This window comes from Trichosurus vulpecula, chromosome 1 (assembly GCF_011100635.1).
Source record: "Trichosurus vulpecula isolate mTriVul1 chromosome 1, mTriVul1.pri, whole genome shotgun sequence".
In the NCBI taxonomy this organism is placed as follows: domain Eukaryota; kingdom Metazoa; phylum Chordata; class Mammalia; order Diprotodontia; family Phalangeridae; genus Trichosurus; species Trichosurus vulpecula.
In genome coordinates this window covers 76,220,165-76,239,203 of record NC_050573.1, presented here as the reverse complement: position 1 = coordinate 76,239,203, position 19,039 = coordinate 76,220,165, and positions in this window count along the sequence as shown.

Below are 19,039 nucleotides of genomic sequence, written 5' to 3'. Positions count from 1 at the left end.
TCCTTTCCATCTCCACAACTTCTTTTATATATTCTGTTTCTTCCCACCTAGTTCGGGCCCCCATCTCCTCTACCCTGGACGATTACAATAACTTTTCCTTTTTATTTCTCTACCTGAAGCCTCAATCCCCTTCAATTCATTCTCCTCTTATCCAAGATTTGACTCTCTCTCTCTCTCTCTCTCACACACACACACACACACACACACACACACACACACACACACCATTCAGTAAACTCCAGTGGTTTTCTATTACCTCTGGGATCATTTGGGTCATTTCACAAAATTTCAGAAACTGAGAGTTGGAAGGGAAGTCAATGACCATCTAATCCAACCTATACAGAAAAGTAAACCCCACATACCTTTCCAGTGGTCATCCAGCCTCTGCTTGAAGACTGCCAGGAAGAAGGAAAACACCACCTCTGTGGCACCCATTATTCTTTTATATATAATTTTAATTATTAGGAAGTTTTCCTGAAATCTAGTCTAAATTATCTTCTTTGTAACTTTCTTCTGGTTCTGTCCTCTGAGAACAAACCAAACTAGCCCAATCCCTCCACCAAATCAATCCTTTAAACACTATTTGAATACAGAGAGAGAAGTGAAGGGTGCCTGGGAAGGTGGGGGTGTCTTCAACAGTCATAGGGAAGTTAGGAGTGGGGAAGAGTTTAAGGGGAAAGATGATGAGTTCAATTTTGGACGTTTTCAAACATACACGTACCCCCCTCCCCCAAACAATGAATTAGTCACTGAATGGAGTACACTAGGTATAAAGGAATTTTCCTAAGCCTTTATGAAAATGTGTGTGGACAAGCCCTTCATCATATTGAAAGGATCATGGGACTTTGGCCATTTGACGAAAGGCAAATGGTACACAGGAAACAGATTACGCTTGCCTGAAATGATCAAACGTGCCTCTGGACCCACGTACAAAATAAGCCACTTCCAAGTTTAATAGACCTACTGCAGGCCAATGAGGGGGTAGAAAATGCCTTGAGAACAAAGAACAAAATAGATAGTAGAACAAAGTAGAAAAGAGAACAAAGTAGAAAAGTGTCTTTCTCTTTTTCCCACCTCCCAGCTACCAGGATCTAGGAGACCTTGAGGTCTCATCAGAAGTTTCACCAGGGTTTGGAGTTCATAGCAGAGTCCAAAAGGGCTGGATACACAGTTAAGTACAGGAGTCGCAAGGTGACCTAGTATTAGGCTTGAGGTAGAGACACTCAGGCAGAGATGTTGGAAACATTACACATTCTGGAACACCTCTAGACTAAAAGCTGGTGCTTTCCCTTCCCTTGGCAACTGAGCAGAACTGGAGGAGAGAGTACTAGCAACAGTGTGGAAGGGGCGAGACCCAGCAGAGGAGTGACCTGACTCAGTAGGAAGTGTCAGAGTCTTACCCAACAGCAAACTGGCCCAGCCTAGTAGCAGATTGACCTTTCCAGAAGAGATACCTTGCCCTGCAAAGAGCCAGCCATGCTGGTAAACTCAACCATCACTCAGACCACCCTCCTGCTATGAATTTCATGAGGGATCCATGAAGGGAGAAAAGAACTTCCAGTAACTAGGACTTGTGTATTTACTTTGTGCCTTGCCACCAAGGACCTTGTATGTACAAAGGGAGGGTGTGCCCCATTATTCCTGAGGAGATGAGAATCTGAGGAGAAAAAATTTTACCGACTGGTTTTACTATACTTAGTAAACAAGAGTGTTTACTCTTGAGGATACTGGCCAATAATAAATGTGAAGCACACTGGTGGGGGCTCAGGATCAACTCTGTTAGAAACCCTAGGGTTTCTAATTCCCCCAGAACCTTTCAAGGAGGAGGAGGAGTAGCAGCCACCCTCTGAAGGGCCAGACTTGTCAATTTAAGTGAGAGTTAGGGAAGTAGCCCCAGAGGGAGTGTTACATTCCAGAAATCACTAATAGAGGCTCAGCCATCATGTCAGACAGTTCTTTCAGGACCCAAGCATGTAGTTCATCTGGGTCATGAGGTAACTTGAATTCACCAAGGGGAATTAGGGGCTCTCTTACTATCTCCTTGCTTATTCTGGAGTATCAGCGCCTTACTAGCTATTTTTGTTCCACTATATCCAGTTATTCTTCTTGGCAGAGGAAAGAGAAACACAGTAATCTAAATATTACTAACAGGCCCTTTCCAACTTTTCCAGTCCTATTATGCATTACTTCTCTCCACTCCCTCTCTGAGATCATATGGCCTACTAGATGTCCCTCCCACATAACCTCCATCTCCCATCTCCATGCCTTTGTACTGACTGCTACTCATGCCTGGAGGGTTCTCCCTTTTTGCTTTTAAGTCTTGGAATCCCTAGTTTCCTTCAAGATTCAGCAATCATTTACATGATGCCTTTCCTGGTCCCCCCAATTCTTAGTGCCCTCCTTCCCCAAACTACCTTTGGTATATTATATACTATATGTACGTATGTATATATGTCTATGTATGTATGTGCATGCATACACACATGTGTGTATAGCTATCTACCTACATACATGTTGAATCCTGTTAGAATGTAAACTGTCTGTGGGCAGGCACCGATTCACTTTTGTCTTTGTATTGCCAGCACAGTGCTTGGCACATAGGAAGCATTTAATAAATATCTGTCTAATGATTAATTCTGGAAACTGAAACTCAGTGGCAAAGGCAGGACTTGAACCAGGAGTCAACAGATGGGGGTCAAAAGGTGGGGATGGTGTTCTTATCCTCCTAGTCTAGCTCTTTCCATTTCAGCTTCCTTACCTTCCTCCACTCCTTTCCTCCTCATCCCACAACCTCTGATTGCGTATTGGGGATGGGACTCCCAGTCTCTGAGGGCCCCAAATCCGTTCAGCCTCCTGGTTATCCAAGGCTCGGCTTCTTCAATCCCCCAGATGTCCCAGGTTAAGAAGCAACTGGAAGGGCCAGGCAGCTGGCAGTGCCCCCCAGCCACCTCCTGGGACCCTGAGGCTATTCCCCTCGGTCTAGCATCCTCAAGAAGGGTGGCCACGAGTACCCGGCAGGAATCCAGAATTCCTGAGAGGGAGCCTCCAAGGTCAGCGCTGAGAGCTCTCTGAGGAGCCAAGGGTATCCCAGCTCCAGATGGTGAGAGGCGTGTCCTCCGACTCAGATTGGCTCGTACTGCGGCAGGAGCCAGGCTCCCGGGTAATGCTTCTGCAGTCCCAACTTTTTAGTCCTGATATGCTGGGTGACCCTTCCGGTCCACCCCACCCGCAGCGGTGAGCCATCTGTCCCCAGAACCTATGCCTCCCACCCCACCCGCATCCCCACCACTTACTTTATCTTCCCAACCCGATGCCTATCAGCTCAGGTCGTCCCGGCTGCTGGAACCTACACACCTGGAACTGCTCCACAGGGATCCTCAGGGCTTCAGACACAGGCTTCCTACCACCAGCGCCCATGTCTGCGAAGCAGGGAGTTGGATCCCGTACATTTTCCGAGAGAACTTCATCCTGAGCTTCCATGACCCCCAGTCCCAAATTCTCCTAATCCCAAATTACAACCCCCACCAGGATTTCCCAGGAACTCTTAATCCCTCCTTTTAGGAGTTCCCATTAATCGCAGTGTCCCAAGAATTCCCTAGCCCACCTCCAATCTTAGATGGGCTTTCCAGTCCTGATATCCTGGGGGCCCCCTACTCCAATCCATCAGAGCTCAGATTCAAGGTGACATCAGCTTCTTCTTCCACTTTCTTCCACTCTTCTGCCTGGGGTCCCCTTTGATACTCCCTGAAAGCATCAAGTACTTGGGATGGGTGGACCTGGATCCTGGCCCTTCCCCTAAATGAGCGGGGGTTGAGATCATATTTCAGGAAAATGCTACAGGCTGCTTGCAACCTGAAGGTATCAGAACCCTCCAAGATCTCCTACTTCACTTTCCCCACTGTTAATAAAAGGAGAACTAGTAGCCAGGACAGGAAAGAGAGGTGCCTGAACCACAGCACCTACAGTGGGTGTGAATGGTCAGGACTAGAAACATCTTCACCTTAGAACTGGAAGATCTGGGATCTGGGTCATCATGTCCCCATTGCTTTCTTTGAAGCCCATAGGGCTGGACTGCCTCACAGGGATGTAGTCCTGGGTGTCTAGGGAAGAAGTGGGGAGCCCTTTAAATGGTTGGCATTTACCGGGGAGAGAGAAGAAGGGCTGAGGATCCTCAGTAATCCTTCTGTGGAGAATGGGCTGGCCCAAATTTGTCCTCTGCTTTGCCTGGCCATTAACAGGATGAGGTCCTAGATATAAGGTGTCTTTATGTGCACGGATATGAAGGTGTGTTGTGTGTGATAATGTATCTTTCAGAAAGGGAGTGTGTTTGTGTGTCTGTGTATGAATGTGAATAAGTAACCACGCCCTTCTGATTGTCAGTATCTTACGTGATAATCTAATGGCAGATGTCAGTAATGGAATGTGTTTATCTCAGAGTACATCCTCCTATCTGTGTCTGTAAATATGTGTATCAATAACCAAGTCTAAGGGTCTGTGCCTCTATATGTCCTGAGGGTAAGTCTGACAGTGAGCATCTAGCTGTCTAGCTTTCAGTGAGTCCTTTTGTGCCTGTGTGAGTGCGTGTCTAGGATGGTCCCAGAGTGTCCCAAAGAGTGTGAATTCTCTGTTCTCTTCTGTCCCTTGGTCCATCCTCCTTCCTTCCAGCTATCACCTAGGAAGAGGACCAGAATTCCTGGGTTCTTATACCTCCTGCTTCTGGCTCTTGGGGCTTCATGGGAAGAGGTCAGAGTAGAGCCTTAACCAAGACAAGGAGCCCTGATGGGAAGGGCTGACTTAATCCCTGATACCTGGATATCAGACACATGACACATGGGAGGAGACCTTCTGAAGGAAGTGACTAGGATGCTGACCCTGCCCTTGCCCAGGCCTGCCATGCTGAAGCCCCAGAGATAGCAAGATTTTCTCTGCTTTGGCAGTTTGGGAGGCTCTGTCTTGGCCTTCCTACTATATTCTGTATTTGGTCCTCATGTGTCCTGCTGCCTCAGCAGCCCCCCCCCCCAAGCAGAAGGAGGTACATCCTTGCCCCACCTTAAGTTCCAACCCAGGGCCCTCATGGGGTCCTTCCTGGGAGCCCCCAACCTGGAACCTCCATCCTACTTCCCATAGTGCCCACAGTACCATTTTTGGAGACCTGGTTGGGGGAGTGAAGTCAGAACCCATAGGTAAGAAGAATTTGGGGTATGTCACCTTGTGTCTGGGGTGGTGGTGGTATAGGAAGAACACTGGGTTTGAAGTCAAAGAATCTTGATACTATCACTTTCTATTTGACCATGGACAAATCGTTACCTCTCTGACTCTGTTTCCCATTATGTAAAATTAGGGGTTTATACCAGAGGACCTTGAAAGTCGCTTCCCAATGTAACTTCTGTGAGATAAGCTCATCTGTTGGAACAATGATGCTACGATGGGAGGTGAGAGATAGTGGAAGGCTTCAGTGATAGTGAACTTCTCCCTCCCCCAGGTTCATGTTGACCATCCATGCCACCTTGATCGGATGCCTTGGCCTTTATAGCCTGCAAAATGAAGAGTTTATCCAAGCTGATCCCATCAAGTAAAACTTCCCATCCTCAAACTGAGGTTTAACTCCAGGGACAAAGAGATCCAAGGGGATCCAGGAACCTAGGGAGAGGGCAGAGACAACCTGGTTATGAGTTCCCAAGGGACTCTGGATGTATCCACAATGCATGGGGCTATATTCATACTTCCTTCCCCAAGGGATCAGAGTATGATCTGAAAGGTGGGTTTATTTCCCAGGACAATAAGGCTTTGTTTTTGTGAACCTCAACCACTACTCCCATTTCTCCTACCTCCGCACTGGGCAGAACCACCGCCCACTCCACACACACACCTTTCCTCTATCACCTTGATAACTCCTCCCCAACAGAGGCTACTCATTCCTGACAATGTTCAACCCTAGCCATCTCCTCAGGTTGTATGGTTTACAATAAGAGGGAACTTTATGGCCCTTGTTCCAGTCCCATCCTTCAACTTCATCTCCCCCCAACTACCAATCCCTGAACTTCAAAGAACCTTTCCCTCTCCTCTTCTAACCCCTTGCGATTCTCACAACCCCCTCCAAACCTCTAGGCTTCCTACCTCAGTTACTCTTCCCCCCCCACCCCCAGATCTGGTGCTGATCCTGAGTTTCTGGATCTCATTTGGGGACAAGATGATTTGGTGACACCATCTGTCTGCTCTCTGTGGTTTCTATTGCTCTATGATGAAGGCCTGATGCCTGACTTAGAGGTCGTCTAACCCAACTCCCAGAGGTTGGAAACTGAAGCCCAGAGGACTGATTAGCCAAGGTCACTGTAATGGCAAGCAAAGTGAGATTTTTTTTGTTGTCTTTTGTTTTGGAGTGCTTCTCAGCACTAAGGCAATCAAGTGTTTTTGACTGAGTCTTGCCTTTGTTTGTAGGAAAGCCCACACCTCTTGCTAATTAGGTCACAAGAGCTGTGAAGCTCTCTGACTTTGAAGAAGTGTATATATTCTCTGAGGTTAAGATTTTGTTTGGGACTCACTCACTGGAAGAGTGTCATGTGATTTGACCAGATGAGACTCTGGGTAGCTGTTGGAGCCCCCCCCCCTTTGAAAAACCCAGATGTTGGTGCTTCTCTCTCTGGTAACTATGTATGTAATGTCTTAGACAGACAGCTAGAAGCCTGTCTGCTGATTTGTGTTATTTTGCTCTGTTTATATAATTTCTTTTTGTGTTTTCTCTGAAGTTTGGGGTGCTAACTTTTTCTCCTGAACTAAGTGAATGATATATGTATATTTAATTAAAGTAAGATTGTTAACCCCTTAAAGTTGCTTTCCTTAGAAAAATAGATCAAGGAACCTTAGAGATTGTCTAGTCTAAAAATCTCTTTAGACAGAGGAAGAAAAGGAGACTCAGATAAGAGGAATGATTTATCAGAGGTCACCCAAGAAGTTAGTGGGATCATAGTTATAGAAGAAAATGTTGTTCAGTTGTGCCCAACTCTTTGTGGCCCCATTTCGGGTTTTCTTGGCAGAGGTATTGGCGTGGTTTGCCCTTTCCTTCTCCAGATCATTTTACAGATGAGGAAACTGAGGCAAATAGAGTTGAGTGACTTGCACATGGTCACACAGCTAGTAAGTGTCTGAGGTCAAATTTGAATTCAGGTCTTCCTGACTCCAGGTCTAGCGCTCTAGCCATTGCACTACCTAGCTGCCCAGAAGAGAATGTTAGAGGTCACCTAATTTCACTCTTTCATTTTCACAGATGAGGAAAGTGAGGCCCAGAGAGCTTAATTTACTTTTCCAAATAAATAGTAAATTTTAAAAAATAGTAAATAGCAGATTTGAGCCCAGGGCTTCTGACTCAAAATCCATCACTCTTTCCAGGAATGCCTTATAGTAGGGCATTTAAGTCTTAGCATTGATGCTTCAGTGATTTTTCCATCACAATAGAAAACACCATTCCTGCTCTCAGAAAGCCCACAGTCCAATTCATGAGGATAAGACGTGAGCCCCCAAACTTATAAGACAAGGCCACATGTAAGGACCAAAGTTCTACTGTGAGATCACCTAAAGGGGGGCATCAGAGAAGGCCAGATTGCACAGATGGTATTAGGTCAAGAGGGGCCCTTGTAGAGTGAATTAGGTTTTGACAAACCAAAACAGGGAAGAAAGGGATTCCAGGCAGAGGGGAATGTGAAGGAAAGCACAGAACTGATTTAGTGCCATGTTGAACGCAGAAGACCTGGAGAGGCAAGTTGAACAAACAGTGAAGAGTATGGAAACAAAGCATCTTTGACTCTGAAAGACTGTGTTTCCTTCCGCCACCTGAACTTAGACTCTTTCCCTCCAGTCACCAATCCCTCAGCCTTACCCCTGACCCCAGAAAAGTTAGGGAGTTGTCCTTCGGATTCTTCCTCTCTCTTCCTCTCTCTTTCTTGATCTGTTCTCATCACTCTGTCCTTCTGGGTACTTGGGCCAGTCAGTAAGCAAGCATCTTTAATTGAGAGCTTATTATGTGCCAGGCACAATGCTCAGTGTTGGGATACAAAGAAAAACAAAGACAAACAAAAACTATTCCCCGATCTCAAAGAGTTCATATTCCAGTGGGGGAGGGGACAGGAAAATATCCAGAATATCAAGCTATATATAAGATATATTCAGAGTATATCAAGGTCATCTGACAAGTCACCCCAACAGTCTCCATTACTAATGACCCTTCCTGCCCACCTCCATATTCCCCCAGACGACACACTCTTTTCTATACTTTGCCAACTTCTGACGGCTCTGCGAGTTCTCCTTGCCTTTCTTCAACTTCGGGTACTAATAATTAATCACAATAATATGCATTTAAATATTGATTTAAGGCTTGCAAAAGGCTTCTCTTGATCTTCGCAACAACTCTTATCCTCATTCTACAGAGAGGGAAATTGAGACCCAGTGTGATAAAAAAAACTTTTCATCACAGGTTTCTAACCCAAGTCTCTCATAACTTCAAGTGCAGCCCATTTATTTTTTTAGACCAGACCTGTGATCTCATCAGCACAGGGAACTTCCAGTGAGAAAACTCCCCAATAGAATGACTGACCCTACTCTTTCGCTTAGCTTTAGAAAGATTCCTAGGGCATTGAAAGGTTTAAGTGACTGGTCAGGCTACCATTATCAGTCTTAGGCAGAACTTGAACTCAGGTCTTCCTCACTCTGATGCTGGCCCTGTCCTCTGTCCTAAGTCCTTTTCCCACTAGACCCCATTGGATAGGAGTAGAGTGGGGCCTAGGCAAAAAGGGGAGGGCAAGAGGATTCACTAATACTGATTCCCTTTCCCCTTCCCATTTAGAATAAGAAGAAAACTAGGTCCAGATCTGGCTCCCACGCTTACCACATATGTGACCACAACTTTGTCAGTTAACGTTTCTGAGACAATCTAGTGCCCCATCTTGCAAAGATGATAACAATACTTCAACTTTATAAAACATAGGACCAGAGGATCATGACCTGCCATAGAAATGTAAGTCGCGCCCCCTTACTATAAAGACCCTACTGTGCTTCCTTCGCATTGACTTCTCTCTCTCTTTGTCTCTTTCTCTGCCTCTGTCTCTGTCTCTCTCTCTCTCTGTCTCTCTGTCTCTCTCTCTCTGTCTCTGTCTCTCTCTCTCTCTCTCTCTCTCTCTCACACACACACACACACACACACACACACACACACACACACACTCCTCTTCCCCCCTCACTATGTCCCTTTCCCCGGCACAGTCTCAGATGGTTCCTGGACAAAGCAGGCTAGCCCAGCTTTTCCAAGCTTGTCATCTTAAATAGCTTGGCCCTGATGTTGGTTTTCTTCCTTGTACAAATTGCTGTGGCTCCCACCTACTATAGCCTGATGCTTCCTTGGATGGGTACTGAAACCCTGGCAAAATGGTGGATTTGCCAAGTCTGGATTCTTAACTCATTGAACTTCCTTAACCTTCGGTGTTCTATGGATGTACTGTATCTGGCGTGGCCTGCTACGTTTCATTCAACAGAGACCCAAGGACAGGACTAGATAGAAGGGAGGAAAGGTGGAGCAGGTGGGGAGGTGGGCCACCTTCCCCAGAGGAAAACCGCTCCTAGGAAATCCCTGTCTGGCTGTGGAACTACCGCCCATGCATTAACATTGGACTGTTTGGGTACTCGCTTTCCTAGGGGAAACCATACGGTCACTCAATAACGAGATTTCCCTCTGCCCAAGGCTTCCCAGACAGGAGGTAGTTAGGAGAGGGTAGTGCCAAAAGTCCAGAGCATCCCTAGAGGGCGCCGGCGCAACGTGGCCGCAACGTTCGAACACCTAGGAGAAAGGAACGGCGTGCAAATTATGAATGGTGGTTGGGTTGGGGGGCTCCCACGATTGGTCAAGCCCCGAGGTCTTGTAGCCAATCATGTGTCGGTACCAGAGGGGCTCGCCTTCCCCCTCCCAGATCTCTGCTGTCTCTTGGACATGGTCCTGTCTCCTGGGTGACCCTGGACTGCCTTCTCCTGGCCAAGTCTCGGAGTAGCTCGTCCTGCCTGCGATGGGTCCCGACACCTTGGCTAAGGACCCCAAGGATGCAACACACCCAGCAACAAGCATACATTACACATTCAGTTGAGCGTCCCAGCGATCATGTACTAAGCGCCTACTGCGTGCTACCAGGCATCTTGCTAGGTGCTGGGGGTACAAAGACGAAAGGGAAACAGTCCCTGCCCTCAAGAAACTTAAAACTAGATAAGTAAATATAAGGTGTGAGACTGTGATATTATGGTATAAAATACTCAGAATCAGTCATTAAGTCAACAAGCATATAAGCACCTACTATGTGCTGGGCACCATGTTAGGCACTGGGGTTACAAAAGTTCTTGCCCTCAGGGGTCTCACAGTCTAACTAACACCTTTTGTGCTAGCAGACACCTCCCTAGGGCACGGAAATGTTAAGTGTCCCACAGCGTGTATCAGGAGCCAGACTAGAACTCAACTTTTCCTGACTCTCAGACTGTTTTCTACCTACAAGGCTACAAGAGGAACACCAACAGCTCTGGTCACAGGAAAGCCTTTTGGAGTAGATGGCCCTTGAACTGAATTTTGAAAGGAGCTAAGGATTCTGGGAGGGCTGAGGTGAGAAGGAAGAATATTCGAGGCAAGAGGGACAGATAGCTTACGCAGAGGCATAGAGATAAAGAGGATCGTAAGATAAAATGAACACTTTTAATACATGAGATTTTGCACAAACAAAACCAATGTAGTTAAAACGAGAAGGGAAGCCAAATCAAACTACCAAAAGACTACTTTATAGAGCTAGAAAAAAATAATAAATAATCACGAAATTCATCTGGAGGAATGAAAGGTCAACAATCAATAATAAAAGAAATGGGAAGGAAGGGGGCCTAACAGTACCAGATCTCAGACTATGCTACAAAGCAGAAATCATCAAAAATGATTTCATATGGGTTAAGAAATAGGTCGATCCGTAGAACAGATTAGGTATGCAAAACGTACAAAGCAAATGAACACAGTAGACTAGTGTTTGATACACCCAAAGACCCCAGCTGCTGGGGAAAGACCTCACTGTTTGACAAAGACCTCTGGGAAAACTGGAGAACATTTTAAGTATAGACTGACATCTCTCATCTTATGCCAAGTCTAAATAGATACATGACTTAGACATAAAGGGTGACATTATAAACAAATTAGAGGAACAAGGAAGAAGTTACCTTTCAGATCTATATACAAGGGAAGAGTTTATGACCAAATAGGGGATAGAGAGAATCACAGGAGATAAAATGGACAATTTTGATCATAAAAAAGAGTTTTTGTAAAAACAAAACCAATGCAGATAGAATTGGAAGGCAAGTAGATAATGGGGGGAGGGGAATCTTTGTAGCATATTTCCCTGATAAGGATCTCATATCCAAGATGCATAAGGAACGAATTCAAATTTGTAAGAATAAGAACCATTCCCCAACTGATAAATGGCTAGAGAATATGAATAGGAAGTTTTCTTTTTTTTTTTCCTGAGACAATCAGGGTTAAGTGAAGGGTCAGAAAGCTAGTATCTAGTGTCAAGTGTCTGAGGTCGCATTTGAACTCAGGTCCTCCTGACTTCAGAGCTAGTACTCTATCTGCTGTGCCACCTGACTGCCCCAACAGGGAGCTTTCTAAGGAAGGAATCTAAGCTATCAATAGACATATGGAAAAAAAAAACCACATACACACACCAATCACTAATAATTAAAGAAATACAAATTAAAGCAATTCTGAGGTTCTACCTCATACCTATCAGATCAGCAAACTTGACAAAAATGGAAAATGACAATTGTTGGAAAGGTTTCAGAAAACATATATCAGCGTACTATTGGTGGAGCTGTGAATTAGTCCAGCCATTCTAGAAAGTATTTTGTAACTATTTTTAGAAAGTTACTAAACTACAACGATCAACAATGAGTGACTTAGCTATTCTCAGCAATATAATGCTCTAAGAATTCCAAAAGACTCATGATGAAAAATGCTATCCACCTCCAGAGAAAGAACTGATGTAGTCTGAATGCAGATCAAAGCACACTTTTTAAAAACTTTCTTTAAATTTCTTGTTTGGTTTTGTCTAAGTTTTCTTTCACAACATGACTAACACAGAAATATGTTTTGCATGACTGCACAGGTATAACCTATATCAAATTGCTTATCTTCTCAATGAGGGGGAAGAGAGGGAAGGAGATAACTTGGAAATCAAAATTTTAATAAATGAATGTTAAAAATTATTTTTATATGTAATTGGGAAAAATATTTAGGACTTGGGGGGAAAAGTCACTAAACTGTTCATGCCTTTTGATCCAGTAATATCACTACTAGGCCTATACCCCAGAGATCAAAGAAAGAGGAAAAGGACTGATGTATAAAAATATTTATAACAACCTTTTTGTGGTGGTAAAAAACTGGAAACTGAGGGATTGCCCATCAACTGTGGACTGGCTGAACAAATTATGGTATATGGATGTAATAAAGTATTATTACACTATAAGAAATGCTAAAGGGACAGCTTCAGAGAAGCCTGGGAAGATTTTTATGAATTAATGCCAAGTGAAGTCAGGAGAATTGGGAGAACAATTTATATATTAACAGCATAGCAAAGATAAACAACTTTGAAAGGGGTAAGAGGGGGCAGCTAGGTGGTGCAGTGAGTAGTGCACCAGCCCTGGAGTCAGGAGGACCTGAGTTCAAATATGACCTCACACACTTGACACATTTACTAGTTGTGTGACTTTGGGCAAGTCACTTAGCCCAAGTTGCCATCCCTTCCCCCCTTCAAAAAAGAAAAGCCTGTAAGAACTCTGATCAACACAATAACCAGCCACGATTTCAGAGACTTCATGATGGAAGTATGTTACCTACCTCCCTGACAGAGAGATGATAGACTCAGGGTACAGAATGTGACATAGATTTTTTGGTCATGAACAATGTGGAAATTTGTTTTGTACAGAATAAGACACAGATTTTTGGGGGGCATGAACAATGTGGAAATTCGTTTTGCTTGACTAGACATATTTGTTACAGGCTTTTTTTGGAGGGGGAGGTTTTGGGGAGGGGGAAGCAGGGGGCAAAATTGAAGGGGAAGAGAGAGGCTATCAATAGGGTTGCCAAAAGAAAAGAATGAAAAGGAGGTCATTGAAGCATTTTAAAATGCACTGAAGAATCAGCAAAAAAGGCCAGATAGAAACAGGCAAGCAACATAGTTTTGAAAGTTATTTGTTCAATTGAACACTTAAAAGGAAAAGCAAGCTGTATGTAATGGAGATTTGTGGTGTCATGTATAATCCTCTTTTTCTATTCTAGGTTTTATATGGAAATGCTCATTTTACTTGGTGTTTATTAAGTTCGGAATAAAAACAAACATACATTTATAGGTATATAAATATATATAATACATTGGGTTATTTTTATATATCTGTGTGTGTGTGTGCGCGCGCGCGCGCGCGCGTGCGCGTGTGTTTATATTTAAACCCAAAGGCATGGAAGCAAGTGATAAGACTTCCTATATGGGTAACAGAAGAGCTGTAATGTGAAATGCGGCAGTAGGTGCAACAGCGGATAAAGCACTGGGCTTAGAAACAGGAAGGCTCGTCTTTCTTCCAAGTTCAAATCTGGCTTCAGACAGACCTATGTGACCTTGGGCAAATCACTTGACCCTGTTTGCTTCAGTTTCCTCATCTATAAAATGAGTTGGCGAAGGAAATGGCAAACTACTGCAGTATCTTTGCCAAGATAGGAAGAATCCAACATGACTGAAAATCACTGAACCGGTCTCTTTGTGAAGGCCCAGTTCTAGCCAAGCTCGCCTGCTGGCTGTTCCTCCACCTCAACACTCCCTCGGTCCCTTATCACAGACTCTCCCTTTGTCCGCTACGCACTCATCTCTGCTTCTCTGCATCCCTGCCTCCTTCGAGGTTCAATTCAGACTCTGTCTGCCCAGTCATCAGGGATCTTTTCACTCCCCCAGTTTATCTCACATTGTGCTTATTTGTACACGTGTTGTATCTTCCAGGAAAATGCAAGGTCCTTGAGGTCAGGGGTGGCTTTTTTGTCTTTGTATCTCCAGCCACTAGCACAGGGTGCCTGGAGCATAATAGGCACCTAATAAAGTCTGCACAACTCAATTGACTCAAGAGGCTGAATTTGGGGAAGAGCTAGGAGTCTAATTTGGCGGAGCTGTACAGTACAGGTAGTTACACAAAATAAAGCTGACAGTGGGCTCCCTATTGCCTCTGAGCTAAGTTATAAGCTCTCTAGCTGGGCATGGAAAGCTCCAGGAGTTTGGTACTGGGCTATGGGGGGCTTGCCTCTGTACCATGACGTCCTTGTGAGTAATTCAATGCTACAAACTTTCATAGGACTTGCATTCTCACTTCGCCCTCTTATCTCTTTTTAATTTTTATTTTTCTCTTGGCCTTGGCCCAAGGTGGTGATGGTTCAGGGCAGAGAGACTGGCAAAGACATTTCTGATGATTCTGGCACACGTAGGAGGATGACTACCCTTCCTCACCTCTCAGGAGGTCTTGGGGAACATGTGCTTACAATGAACAGGGAGCCATGAAATAGGAGAGAGGAGTGTGGCATCTGTACCCTGCTTCTTTCTTCAGTTGCCCTCAAGAGTTAGACTTCCTGATCATGTTATGGGCAGTGAGTGGCTACTGCCCTGGATTTTGATCTTCCAGGCTTCCATGATGTAGAGTCCCGGTACATGATTGTCAAAAATCAGTCCTCTAGAGGCAATCCAGATAATGGAGCAAGATGGAAACCAACTCCCAAGACAACCATCTATTTTGACTGTGTCAGAATGGTAAGTTGAAAGGAAGATTGATTCTCTCACTGTTAGAATCCCTTATGACTCTCAGATGGTGTACCAAATACACTCCCTTCCTTTATCCCTTTTACATGAGGTTTGGGACTCACTTCTATAGTTGAATTTCTCCCTTATTTTGTCTAGAACCAGAGCTCCATGTACCATCCTCCTGGTCCTCTTCATTCTCCTTCTACTGAACCTTGCTCTCTAGCCCTGGGACTTTGGGTTTGAGGTGAGTTTTCACCTCATTTTGCCAGGCCATTTCCAAACTGCCAACTCCCTTCTAGCTCCCCTTTATGTGTGGTCTTTCCTCATTAGAATGTTAGCTCACTGAGGGCAGGAAGTACCTTGTTTGCTCATATTTGTATCTCTAGCACTTAGCAAGGGCTTGATAAATAATTTTATCATCCCTTCATTAACTCAATTTATTGATTCGCCAGTTGAGTGCCCTCTGGTGGTCAATTAATTAATGAAGTATTTATTGCCCAGAACTGTGCTAAGCCCTGGGAAGATACAATTAGAAAATAAAGATTGTCCCTATTCTCAAGGATCTCACTTTAATGGGGGAGACAATACATATGGAAAGATTTAGAGGGACAGCTAGGTGGCGCAGTGGAGTCAGGAGGACCTGAGTTCAAATCTGCCCTCAGACACTCGATACTTACTAGCTGTGTGACCTTGGGCAAGTCACTTGACCTCAATTGCCTTGCCTCCCCCCCCACCCCCAAAAAAGTAAGTAAATAAGATTTAGCTAGAATTCAGATGGAAAGATCCCATAGTCCTTAAGGTACAAAGGCAAAGCAGAAGGAAATGGTATTTCAACTGATCCAACTGTGTTCATTTCTGATGCTGAATCATTTAACAGGGTCAAAGACTTTAGTGACAAGAACTTTCTTTCCTGGAATTCAAGATATGTGGCTGTTGCAGTGGAAGAAGCAGCGGACAGGATGCCTCCTCATGGGATTGCTTCCTGGGATGATGGCTTTGGACACTGAGCTAGAAACACGGCCGTTCCAAAAGCTCATAGATTCAGGGTTCTGGGCTGCCTCCAGCAGAGTCTAAGGGGAGATGGTGGTCAAGGTGATGGCCGAGATTTGACTTGGCTGGCATACGTCCTGCTGCTTCATCTAGGTGGGTATGTATATCCTTTGCATGGCTGCTGGTTGGCAGTTGGCGAAGAGGGCTGGCCCATTCCCCGTGGGATGGCTGTGAGGGCTGGGCTGGTGGAGATGAAGACTGTCACTCCCATGGCTCCTGTGCTCATCTGCCCACTGGTAGCAGTCGATTGGTAGTTGTTCCTGGTGGCGAAAAAATCAATTATGGCTAGGGTTGGGAGCATCCAGGCTAGAAGCAGATTTGGTGATTTGAGAGACACTGATATTATTTTTTATATTAGAGATGATACATAGATAGAGCTACAAGTATAGATGCTATTACTCATATCAGAGGCGACTGTGGTGCAGTGGGAAGAGCACTACTGGGCCTGAGTCAGGAAGATCTGAGTTTAAATCTGGCTTCACCCAATTGTTAGCTATGTGACTCTGGACAAGTCATTAAACCTTTGCTTTCTTCATTTATAAAATGGCTGGTTGTTAGGATACAATGAGCTAATAATTGTAAGGCAATTATTATTATAAAGGTTCCTGGCACACAGTGAGAATTATATAAATGTTTGTTATTATTACATTAACACCATCTAGGCTCTTGAGCTCAGGGTCCTGGACTGTGTCCCTCAAGGTCTGAGGAAGGATGGTGGTCAAGGTGACATTGGTGGTGGTTTGCCCTTTGGTGCACATGCTATCTTCCCTATCTCCCTCGGGGTGTTTTGCCACTGCCTCTAGGTGGGCTTTGCTCCCTTTTGAGTGGCAGTTGGCTGGAAGTTGGTGGGGATGACTGGCCTCTTCTCCACAGGAGCTGCTTTCCTAGATGATGTCCATGAGGGCTGGGCTGGAAGCAAGACCACTGGCCTGGGGGAAATACTGGGGGGATATTAAAATGGGAATCCTACAGCCTTTTTGGAAGGTCATTCTCTCCGGCCATCTTGCCATCCTCCCTGCTCCTCCATGCCTGGACCAGCACCTCCATAATGGACTTCCAGAAAATATCTCCTAGTTCCTGGAAGTGGTAATCTACCTAACGTTAGAGCTTCTGCCCTGGTAATGGACTTCCAGGAAATATCTCCTAGTTCCTGGAAGTGGCAATCCACCCAACTCTAGAGCTTCTGCCCTGGTAATGGACTTCCAGAAAATATCTCCCAGTTCCTGGAAGTGGTAATCCACCCAACTCTAGAGCTTCTGCCCTGGTAATGGACTTCCAGAAAATATCTTCTAGTTCCTGGAAGTGGTAATCTACCTAACGCTAGAACTTCTGCTCTGGTAATGAACTTCCAGAAAATATCTCCTAGTTCCTGGAAGTGGTAATCTACCTAACGCTAGAACTTCTGCTCTGGTAATGAACTTCCAGAAAATATCTCCTAGTTCCTGGAAGTGGTAATCTACCTAACGCTAGAGCTTCTGCCCTGGTAATGGACTTCCGGAAAATATCTCCCAGTTCCTGGAAGTGGCAATCCACCCAGCTCTAGAGCTTCTGCCCTGGTACTCGTCTGTCTTGATTGGTGAGTACAAATTCAATTAGTCTACCATATAGAGCTAACTGCAGACCACCATATCAGGCTATGCTTCACATTGAATTCAGCCATCCCAGGGATTTGTCATCTACCCTGTCACTTCCTATTTTCCCCTCACTCTGATGCCTTTGGCCTCTTGGTCTGGGCTTAGTCATCAAGTCAATCCTGTCATAATACCATCATTCTTGGAAAGGACCTGTCATTGACCATCCTGTGGATCAATTCAACATCCATACTCTGACATTGCCTTCCCTGGACACCTCTACCATACGTGTAAATGCCTCGAGGCCTGAGATCATCTATCCCTAGCTCTTAGCACAAAGCCTAGCACGTTATGAGTGCTTGATAAATTATTTATTCATTCACTCATCCAACTCATGGACTAGAGAGACTCTGACAAGAGCGTGGGCTTGGTGGGTCAAATAGAGTGCCTACTGAGGGACAACATTATACTCCCTCGCTGGATAGGTCATATAGTGATACATCCTCTTTCTATAAATGTCAGGAAGGTAGTATTTGAGCCATACAACCCAGGGGCCTGAGGAAAAGAGCCACAAGGGATGCAGGGGTCACATTTATTTAGAATCTCCTACATGTAAGATCTAGTGCTAGGAACTAGAAACACCAATGTAGGGAGTTGAAACAAAGGGAATTTTTAACCAAGATGAAGTTTTGAACTTCTTTTTTTAAATTTTTTTTTTTTTTTGCAGGGGGGAAGGTAGGGCAATTGGGATTAAGTGACTTGCCCAAGGTGTTTCAACAATCCGGCTAGCAGCTGTTGTGGGGGTGAAAGACCAACACAAGCCCAACAACAAGCATGCTACCAGCATGCTTCAAAAGCCCAGGTTCTTTTGATCTGCTTTACTAAGGAAAGCAACATTAAGGGGTTGACAAGTTTACTTTAATTCAGCATACAAATACCATTCACTTAGTTCGGGGGGGAAAAAGCCAGCACCCTGAACTTTGGAGCAAATACAAACAAATTACAAACATTGACAGACAGACCAAATACAGATTCAAATCCCAATACATAGTTACCAGAGTTTAACAAAGTCCCCACATCCGGGTTACCAGCTGGAGGGCTCTTAGCCACAGCTGCCCGGAGTCTCGGCATCAGCGCACCAACACGAGTGGGAGCTCTGAGCAAATGGCTGTCTTCTGTCATCAAATGACCACAACTTAGGCTCCTGTGATTGGCTCTTGAGTTAGTAGCTCCCCTTAGTACCCTGGGAGCTTCACACCCACATAGGCTTAGCACCTAATAGGGATTTGGGCCTGGGGCTTAGCACCTAGTAAGACTCAATGAAATACACAGAATTAATCAAAGGAAACAAAAGCCAAACTCTTCACGGGCGCTTGGTTGAACTGAGTGCTAAGAGCTCATTTTGCTTACCAACACACAAGGTCACACAGCTAGTAAATGTGTCAAGTGTCTGAGGTCAGATTTGAACTGAGGTCCTCCTGACTCCAGGGTTGGTGCTCTATTCACTGCACCACCTAGCTTCCCCTACTTTTGGACTTATTGATTGAATTTCCCTAGAAAGAGTGAAGAATATATCCACTGGCA